This window comes from Sebastes umbrosus, chromosome 14 (assembly GCF_015220745.1).
Source record: "Sebastes umbrosus isolate fSebUmb1 chromosome 14, fSebUmb1.pri, whole genome shotgun sequence".
Lineage (NCBI taxonomy): Eukaryota > Metazoa > Chordata > Actinopteri > Perciformes > Sebastidae > Sebastes > Sebastes umbrosus.
In genome coordinates this window covers 5,780,503-5,788,958 of record NC_051282.1, presented here as the reverse complement: position 1 = coordinate 5,788,958, position 8,456 = coordinate 5,780,503, and the positions used below count along the sequence as shown (strand labels likewise).

Here is an 8,456-nt window from a genome sequence, read left to right as displayed (position 1 = left end):
TTTTTTATCTGATCAAAATGTACCTTAAAGGGAGATTTGTCAAGGATTTGCCAGTGTATCAGTGTGTTGACTTGACTATGACTTGCCCCAAACTGCATGTGATTATCATAAAGTGAGCATGTCTGTAAAGGGGAGACTCGTGGGTACCCAGAGATCCCATTTTCATTTCCATATCTGGAGGTCAGAGGTCAAGGGACCCCTTTGAAAATAGACATGAAAGTTATGTTTAAAAATGTATCTTAAGTTTGGAGCGTTATTTAACCTCCTTCATGACAAGCTAGTATGACATGGTTGGTACCAATGGATTCATTAGGTTTTCTAGTTTGATACCAGTATATTCACTCTAACTTTAAAACTGAGCCGCTACAACCTAAAAATCACAAGTTGCGTTAATGCGTTAAAGAAGTTAGTAAAGTTCAAATAAATTTGCGTTAACACGGTATTATCACGTTGACTTTGACAGCCCAAGTAATTCAGTAACCTTGATTTCCTTATTGACTCTATTTCTTCATCTTTTCTAAAAAAAAATAAACAATACCCAGCAGGATGTGATCCTTGTGGATTATCACCATGTCAGTGAAGTCATCACTGAAAGAGGTTTTGTATTTCAGCGTGTGGACACGTCCAGCTAGAGCTATCACTCCTCTTAGAAACAGAAACTCTGGGTTTATTTGTTTTTGGTGTCTAAAAAGAAGCTCAGAGGAAACAGCCACCATCATGTGTTTCTCAAATCAGAATGTTCTTGTTCCTGTAGTATTATTTGATGCATCTGGAGTCCGCCACTGCAGTTATTACGCTACATGATGTCATACCAACCCCCCCCCCCTCGCCTGCCAATCACCACACACTGGCTTTGTTGGAGGCCTGTCCGGCTGTATAGTGTGTTTACAGCCATTTCCTTTTCTTCCTGAGCTGTTAAAATGCACACACACACACACACACACACACACACACACACACACACAGCCTACTGATCCGGGTTGGGCTGATTTTATTTCACTGCATATCTCAGTTTAAAGTCAATTCAGTTCTGCAAAACGACACAATTACAGTCCAGTAACAACAGTTTGAGTCATTTTCTGTCCACTTTGTTCATTTATTGAGGGTAAAACTCACCATTTTGATTTACATACCTATAAGCTTAAAAATGAATCCTTATGATATGTAAACACAGTAAATGTCTCAGTGAGAAATGACAAACTTAGGACGTTCTTTATCAGTGTCCAGCATCCCCCTGACCTTTCCCCCGGCAGTTATTCTATTTTTCATTCATCTTTATAGAGTAGCGTGTGAACACAAAATGTGAAGTCTCTCTGCTTTTAATTGGACGTGTTCAAAGATGCAAAACGTCTCTGAATCCATTTGAAGGTGTTTGTGTTAAAACAGGATTGTTCAGTCTGGTGTCCATTTCTCCGCCCTTTTGGCCCCCCCACCCCAGGCCATTCCAGGCCATTCCAGACCAGACAGGGGCCCAGACTACTAACTGTTTACAAGCTGTCTGTCTGTCTCAAGTTCAACTGCAAAGTCCAAGCAAGGAAACAAAAAGACAGTCCGCAATGCAGACGAAGGAGGAGGAGAAGGAGGAGGAGGAGGAGGAGGAGGAGGAGGAGGAGGGGTGGAGAGAGAAGGTGGTAAAAACGGTAGGGAAAGTGTGTGTGTGTGTGTGTGTGTGTGTGTGTGTGTGTGTGTGTGTGAGAGAGAGAGGGGAGGGAGGGTCTTTTGGACATGAACTTGAGACAGAAAAACGAGCCTCAGTCCTGCATTCCTGGTCCTCAGCATAAAGTATACTCTGGGGAGCTGTGTGTGTGTGTGTGTGTGTGTGTGTGCGTGTGTGCGTGTGCGTGTGTGTGTGTGTGTGTGTGTCTCAGGGGGTGGGTCCTCTCCTCTTCTCCTGCAATCCCATAAACTGCTGTAGAATAGAATAGAATAGAATAGGATAGAATAGAATAGAATAGAATTTGAGATAAAATATCAACTATTTCTTATGTTAAAGCATTTTTATTCTGTTGTATAGAGGAGTGATGGTGTTGGACCAGAGGGAAATATAATTTAAGGTGGAACCAGCACTCTGCAGCACTCAGTCTGTCTGTTCACTGACAGGTGACAGTTAGAGGCCTCCTTCATTTCTTCCAATGAGGAGACGGCTCTCTGCTCTGCAGCAGTTCCACAGTTTTCTACTCGGGGGAATAAAGCACACATCTGTATACCTGCACCTTGAAATGATATGGTTAGTATGTGAATTTGAAAAGATTGGAAATCAAAGTTTTACATCCAAAAATGTTCCTCTAAATATATATATATATCAAAATCCTATCACATGTTTAAGAAGGGATTTCAGGTAGAAGCTTCTGATTGTGAATTATAGGTTCTACCTGCTAAAGCAGGACAGAGAGGGAAGGTATTGCTGGTGACACTTTCTATGATGCCCATGTCTATAATGAATTATAAACATACTTATAATGTGTTATAATCTGCTGTATAATTATAGTTATAAGCGCTCATTAATATTCGTAATGCTTTTAACATTAATCATAACACATTATGAAGCATGAGGTCAAGTATCATCATTACTTTACTCAAAGCATGATCCTTGCAAAAATGTCCACTACAGTGGACGATAACGTTGTATTCTATTGTACTTTACCTCATACAATAAAGATAGCTATCTTTCTTTCTGGGAAACCGTATAGACTATTGGTGACAATTTCTATGACAGCCATGTCTACAATGCATTATAATGTGTTATAATCTGTGTGCAAAATTGAATTCATAGCATTGAAATATTTTACTTTGAAAACCATGTAACTAAATGTATTTGTTCTGAATTCACATCTTTGAAATTAAAATATGAAATTTCTTGATTTACAATTTCAAAGTCTAAATTTAAATATATTTGTTCAAATAAAAAAATTCAAGTTGTTTTTTTTTAATCCTGAAACTTGAATTTTTGGATCTGAATTTATTGAAAAAGAATATGTTCAAATTCAGATTTTGAAATTGCAAATCAAGAAATTTCATATTTATATTTATTTATTTATTTCAACTGTTTTTCAATAGATTCAGATCCAAAGATTAAAGTTTCAGAATTAAAAAAAAAATGGATTTGAATTTGTGAACAAATATATTCAAATTCACCTTTTGAAGTTGCAAATTGAGAAATTTCAAATTTCAATTTCAAAGAGGTGAATTCAGAACAAATCACTTTCAAAGTAAAATATTTCAATGCTATGAATTCAGTGGTGTTCAAATTTCAATATTAAGTATTCGGTGGCTGTTAAAATTTAATTACTTGTGTCTCTTATTGTCTTCCTTACATGGGGGACAGATATAACCTTTCCTTTTTGCAAAATAAAGGGACAAGAATTCATATAACTAAAAAGAATAGAATAGTCTCATGTGAATAATTCATTTTTTACTCATATCACTAAGGTCACAATATGTATAAATATGCTCAAAATATTCCACACTTGTATTGTTTTTCCTTACTCCATCTTTTTTTCTAGGCATTTTCATACTAACTGTCACCTCAGCTGGGTTTGCTCCTTGCTGGCTCTCCTCCCAGAATGACTGAAACCCATCCCACTGAGTTGGATTATAACATGTCAGTTGCTGACGTCAGCCGATCGCTGCCCTGTGTTATGAGCGCTTGTGCTGCATATTTATTCATCTTTGAAATGCATTTACCTGCAAAACATTGTGATGGTCTGATCCTGAGGAGTCGGATCACCTCCCAGCTGCAGATGAAGACCGTGCAGCTATGCCAGACAGGAAGCTCTACATTTATATATGACAGCTGTAGTTACAGATGTAATAATACTTTACATACAACACACACGATTAGCTTATAAAATGTGATGCACTGTTGTAGATCACACCACCCAACAGTATATAAACTAGCTCCATCTTGACCAACTGTAACAGTAAAAGGCAGCTTATACATTAACGCATTCTAGTGTCATAATAATACAATAATATAGTGTATAATATTATAACAAGTTTTACTTATAATGGAGTACTTAATAATACAATTTGGATACTTTTACTTAACCAAATGATCTAAAAACTTCCTCCACCACAGGTTTTACGCTACTTGTACAAAAAAACACAAACTGTTGGATCCTATGAATACTTCTATTTCTAATCATTTTAATTTAGTAAAATAGGTACAAATGTGACATGAGATCTCACTCTTCAAGCTCCACTGACTCTCCACCTTTCCTCTGTGAGCGTGCAGCTGTCTGGAGGCAGGAATGTAAAGTGTTCTGTGTCTATTCACTTCATTTTTACTACCCCAGCAGGTCAGACCATGCCTCACTTACACCAACATCTCTGCTCCTTTCTGTTGAAATAAAACACAAATCTGTCAATGGGTTTTATTTTCTTAAAGAGCGAAAAGAGAAACATCTACTTCTCTCCATTGATTGAGTTTTTCTTTTCCTTTCACTCCTCTCTTATATTCAGTGTCATGTGAATATTTGTCAGGGTGCAGTGAGGCCTGACCTTTGACCTTTGTTTTAGTGTAGCTCTGCGGTGCATTTAGCCTAAGAGCAGTTGGAAGCTGATTGTGCTGCAGCTGTCCTCAGTGGAGTCGGCTGTATGAGACTCATTTCACTCATGTAAAAATCATTTTTAAAGCCTATGTTTGACACACTAACCTGTTCATTGCCACCGAATTGTAATTTTTTTAGCTTTTTTAAATTTGCTTTAACTTGCGCATAGTGACTTTCCTCCCAATATTTACTGTATGTGCGTGGTGTATTTCCTTATAGGCATTAAGATATTAAATGTCCTTCAACCATCGAAAGTATTCATGGAATGACACCTTTCAGATTATATTAGCCTATATATTATATCATCGCATCACTATTACCGATGTATTCATGCAGCATTGTGGTCATTTAACGTCTTTATATATTTTTAGTTTATAACAATAGTTGATTTTGTATGTAAAATCTTGTACAGTAAAATTTTGTATGTAAACAAGTGTACATGTGTTAGATAAATAGTGCAGTAAAAAATACAATATTTCAGAATTGTACAGTGATAGAAGTATAATTGAAACACTCAAGTAAAGTACAAGTACGTTAAATTTGTACTTACTTGAGTATACATTTTACTACTAGCCCCAGCCTATGTTAATAAAAATCATAAATTGTATAATTTCCCACAAGTGCATTGAGACACTTTTTTGGCTTCTGCAGATATTTCCACGATGATTTACCTCCTGTTGCAAGTACAGTAATAACCTACATACCGATTTATTTAAACTATTCCCAAGCAAATATTTCAGACACTTTATTTTCAGATGTAAATGTGACATTTTCTATTTGAAAAAAAATCATACAAAAGCAGGTGGGAATGTGACAAAATTTAAAGTGTAAAATTATATATATTTATGTGTGGGTTTTTTTTTGCATCACCCAGCCGTCAGATTATTTCCATTTGTTTCCTGACCTGCTGTTGATGAGATGGAATCTGAAAAAGTTTGCTTTGGTCTGAGTTTAGTAGAAAACTTTTCCATTGCAGTTGTTCGCGTGTAGAAGACCACATGAGTCGGGTGGTCCTCCTCCTCCTCCTCCTCCACCTTCTCCTCCTCCTCCTCTCTCTGGTATTTGGACTAAAGGGGAGAAAGGGCTTTATGAGCTTCAGGGCTTCCGTCAGTATTGTTGGTTTTAAAGGAGGACAGAGACGGAGCCGTAAAGAGAGTCAACAGGCCAGCAGAGCACACCGCCGTTTGTCAAGTTCAATGTTAATGTTTAACGGTCCGACACACACACACACGCACACACACACACACACAGGAAATGAAAGTCAATTTTACCTTGACCAGAATCAAGCTTCTTTTTTATATATTTCTGTTCTAAATTAATATTTCCCCCGATGGACTCAATAAATCAGCTTCTATATATGCAGCTATTCTATTCTATTTTATTCAATTTAATTTTTCTGTAGAAGTGTGTTCATGTGTTTTGGTTGCTAGAGGCTATTCATATTTTCAGCAAATCCTAGTCATCTATATTCTCCTCCACATAAATGAGTAATTAAACATCTACAGTAGCATAACTCTCTCTCTGTATGTCTCTCTCGTGTGTGTACACGTGACGAACACGCACTTTTCGTCTCGTTTACTGTATCTAAAGGACATGTTACTGTTCCAATCAAACTGCAGAAGGCCTGGACAAAGTATAAAATGTGTAGCCGACGTCTAAACGGTAAACAAAGTAACTGTACTTATTTGAGATTTTAAAAGATAGATAAAGAAGCGTGCGCAAAAAAAGACCAGCAGGGTTTTTAATTGGATACAGAACTCGTGTTCTCATTTGAAAAGCAGCCACCTTAAAGCAGCAGGGCCATTGGGCCGTTCAGTGTGGAATGTCTTTTTGCCATTTTTATTTTTAATGTTTGGGAAAAAACGGCTTCATGCAGACCAACATCTTTCCTGAGACTATAAATTAATATTTTGGTCACCCTTGTGAAATATCACCACAGCTATGGTAATGAAGTCTGATTTACTTAACTGGGAGTTTCCTGATTTCAAAGTTTTTCAAGTAAACAGTGTCTTAGCATGAACAGTAAAGTGTGTTTCAGTCTGCGCAACGCTTTGGCGCAGTTTCACAGGTCTCAGGTTTGTCCCTTTTGGAGAGAGAGCGGACGGCCTGCGTCATTGGTCCAAATAGCGCGCAGTGCACCATTTCGCGGCGCAATTAAACACATCATTTCAAACATTTGCAGTCAACCTTACATGGAGATGTAAAAACCCGGAGGTCGACTTGTAATAACAGGTTTAATGTCCACAATAGAAATCCTTTTGACTTCGTGATTCAATGTTGAACATTTCAGATTCTGTCAGAGCAGCATAGAGAGGGTTACAGTTTGAATGACGTCGCCACGAGTGGACACGTGTGTCCAAACAACAGAGGTGGAGGATGCTGTGATCCTCTCAATGAATGCTGTGTTGGAGTTCCGAATTCAGCTGATGCTGCACAAAGTTCTGAGCGTTTTTTCTGTTTATCTGCTCTGGTGTTGGACACTGACAGAGCAGCTGGATGGATGCATTTTTGTTAAACTAACAAATGTTCCACGTGACCGTCCTTCCTCCCAGGTGGACCTGAGACAGGCCTTGGACATCATCCACGCTGTGCAAGGAAGTTACAAGTTATCTAACGCCAGATGCGCCAAACATTACGCACGGCTTTCTGTCACATCCCCGTTGTTTTTGGATGCCTAAATACTGACGTAATACAACGTCATCATTTGTGAGCCTGCAGGCTGCTGCTGCTTATGATGATGATGATGATGACTTACCATCCCTCTACAAAGATGATATAGACGGACACGTAGCCTATATCGTGTACCCTCCCGCAGCTCACGGATCAATGGTGCACTGGAAGCTGCTGATGAGTGAGAGAGGAGTTAGTTGTCATGCATATAGAGCTGCATGCCGCAGTGTGTGTGCGCGTGCGTGCGTTTTGGTGAGCTGGGGAGTAGGGGGGTGTTTCTATCAGAGCAGACTACACTACACTACACAACACTACACACTGCTGTCATAAAATGATCGCAGGAGACTAGAGCCTGGAGCCGGTCACGTGACTCTCAAGGTCAAGGGCTTTCTCTCTGTCTTTCTCACACACACACACACACACACACACACACACAATGCAGGCTACAATGGTATACACAGGACCCACAAACAATAGCGCATTTGAATGTCTATTCTGCTCGCGTTGGTTAGGTTGTTTACAGATGTGCAGGTCATAATATAGACATTTAACACTGAAACTAGTGTTCAACGCAATTACTCTTTATCATTATTCTGTATTATCTTTATTCTGTATTATAATTAGTCTGTATTCCCTTTATTTTGTATTGCATTTATTCTGTATTACATTTATTCTGTATTATCTTTATTCTGTATTACATTTATTCTGTATTATCTTTATTCTGTATTATCATTTCCCGCCAAGTCTCTGCTCTCTTTGCCACTTTTTCACTTCACGTGTATAAATTATTCTGCTCAATTTCCCTTGTGAAATATCTGTCTTTTATTTTAATTTGTGTTTTTGATAATAATGATAATAATGATAATAATAATAATAATTATCATAATCATAATCATAATAATAATAATCATCATCATCATCATCATGATAATCATAATCATAATAATGATTTTGGCTTACTTTTAATATAATTCAATACAAACCAAAACAGTAAAACCCGCTCAGCCTCTATCCCATAAATTGCTTGCAAACGCTGTAATTTAGAGCAACTAGGCGTTCAGTAATTAGTATAATTAGGGTTTTGGATGAAGTTTAATTCATTTCATGTTATTAAATTTTACCCCACCACTTTTCAAATACTATTAAAGTCTGCTTGTCCGCGCTCCGCGTCTCTATACACATCATGGTCGCAATACTTTACAGAACCGGGTCCTGAAGTGTTCTGAGCTGCTGGAG

General features: G+C 37.9%; 1 long non-coding RNA gene across 1 annotated transcript; it reads left to right on the top strand.

Moving 5' to 3' along the window:
- The first annotated feature begins 1,933 nt into the window (after positions 1 to 1,933).
- Positions 1,934 to 4,367, top strand: LOC119501092. Its single transcript, XR_005209754.1, has 2 exons — positions 1,934 to 2,227; positions 3,504 to 4,367. It is a non-coding gene; the product is annotated as an uncharacterized LOC119501092 (long non-coding RNA).
- Positions 4,368 to 8,456: the final 4,089 nt, after the last annotated feature.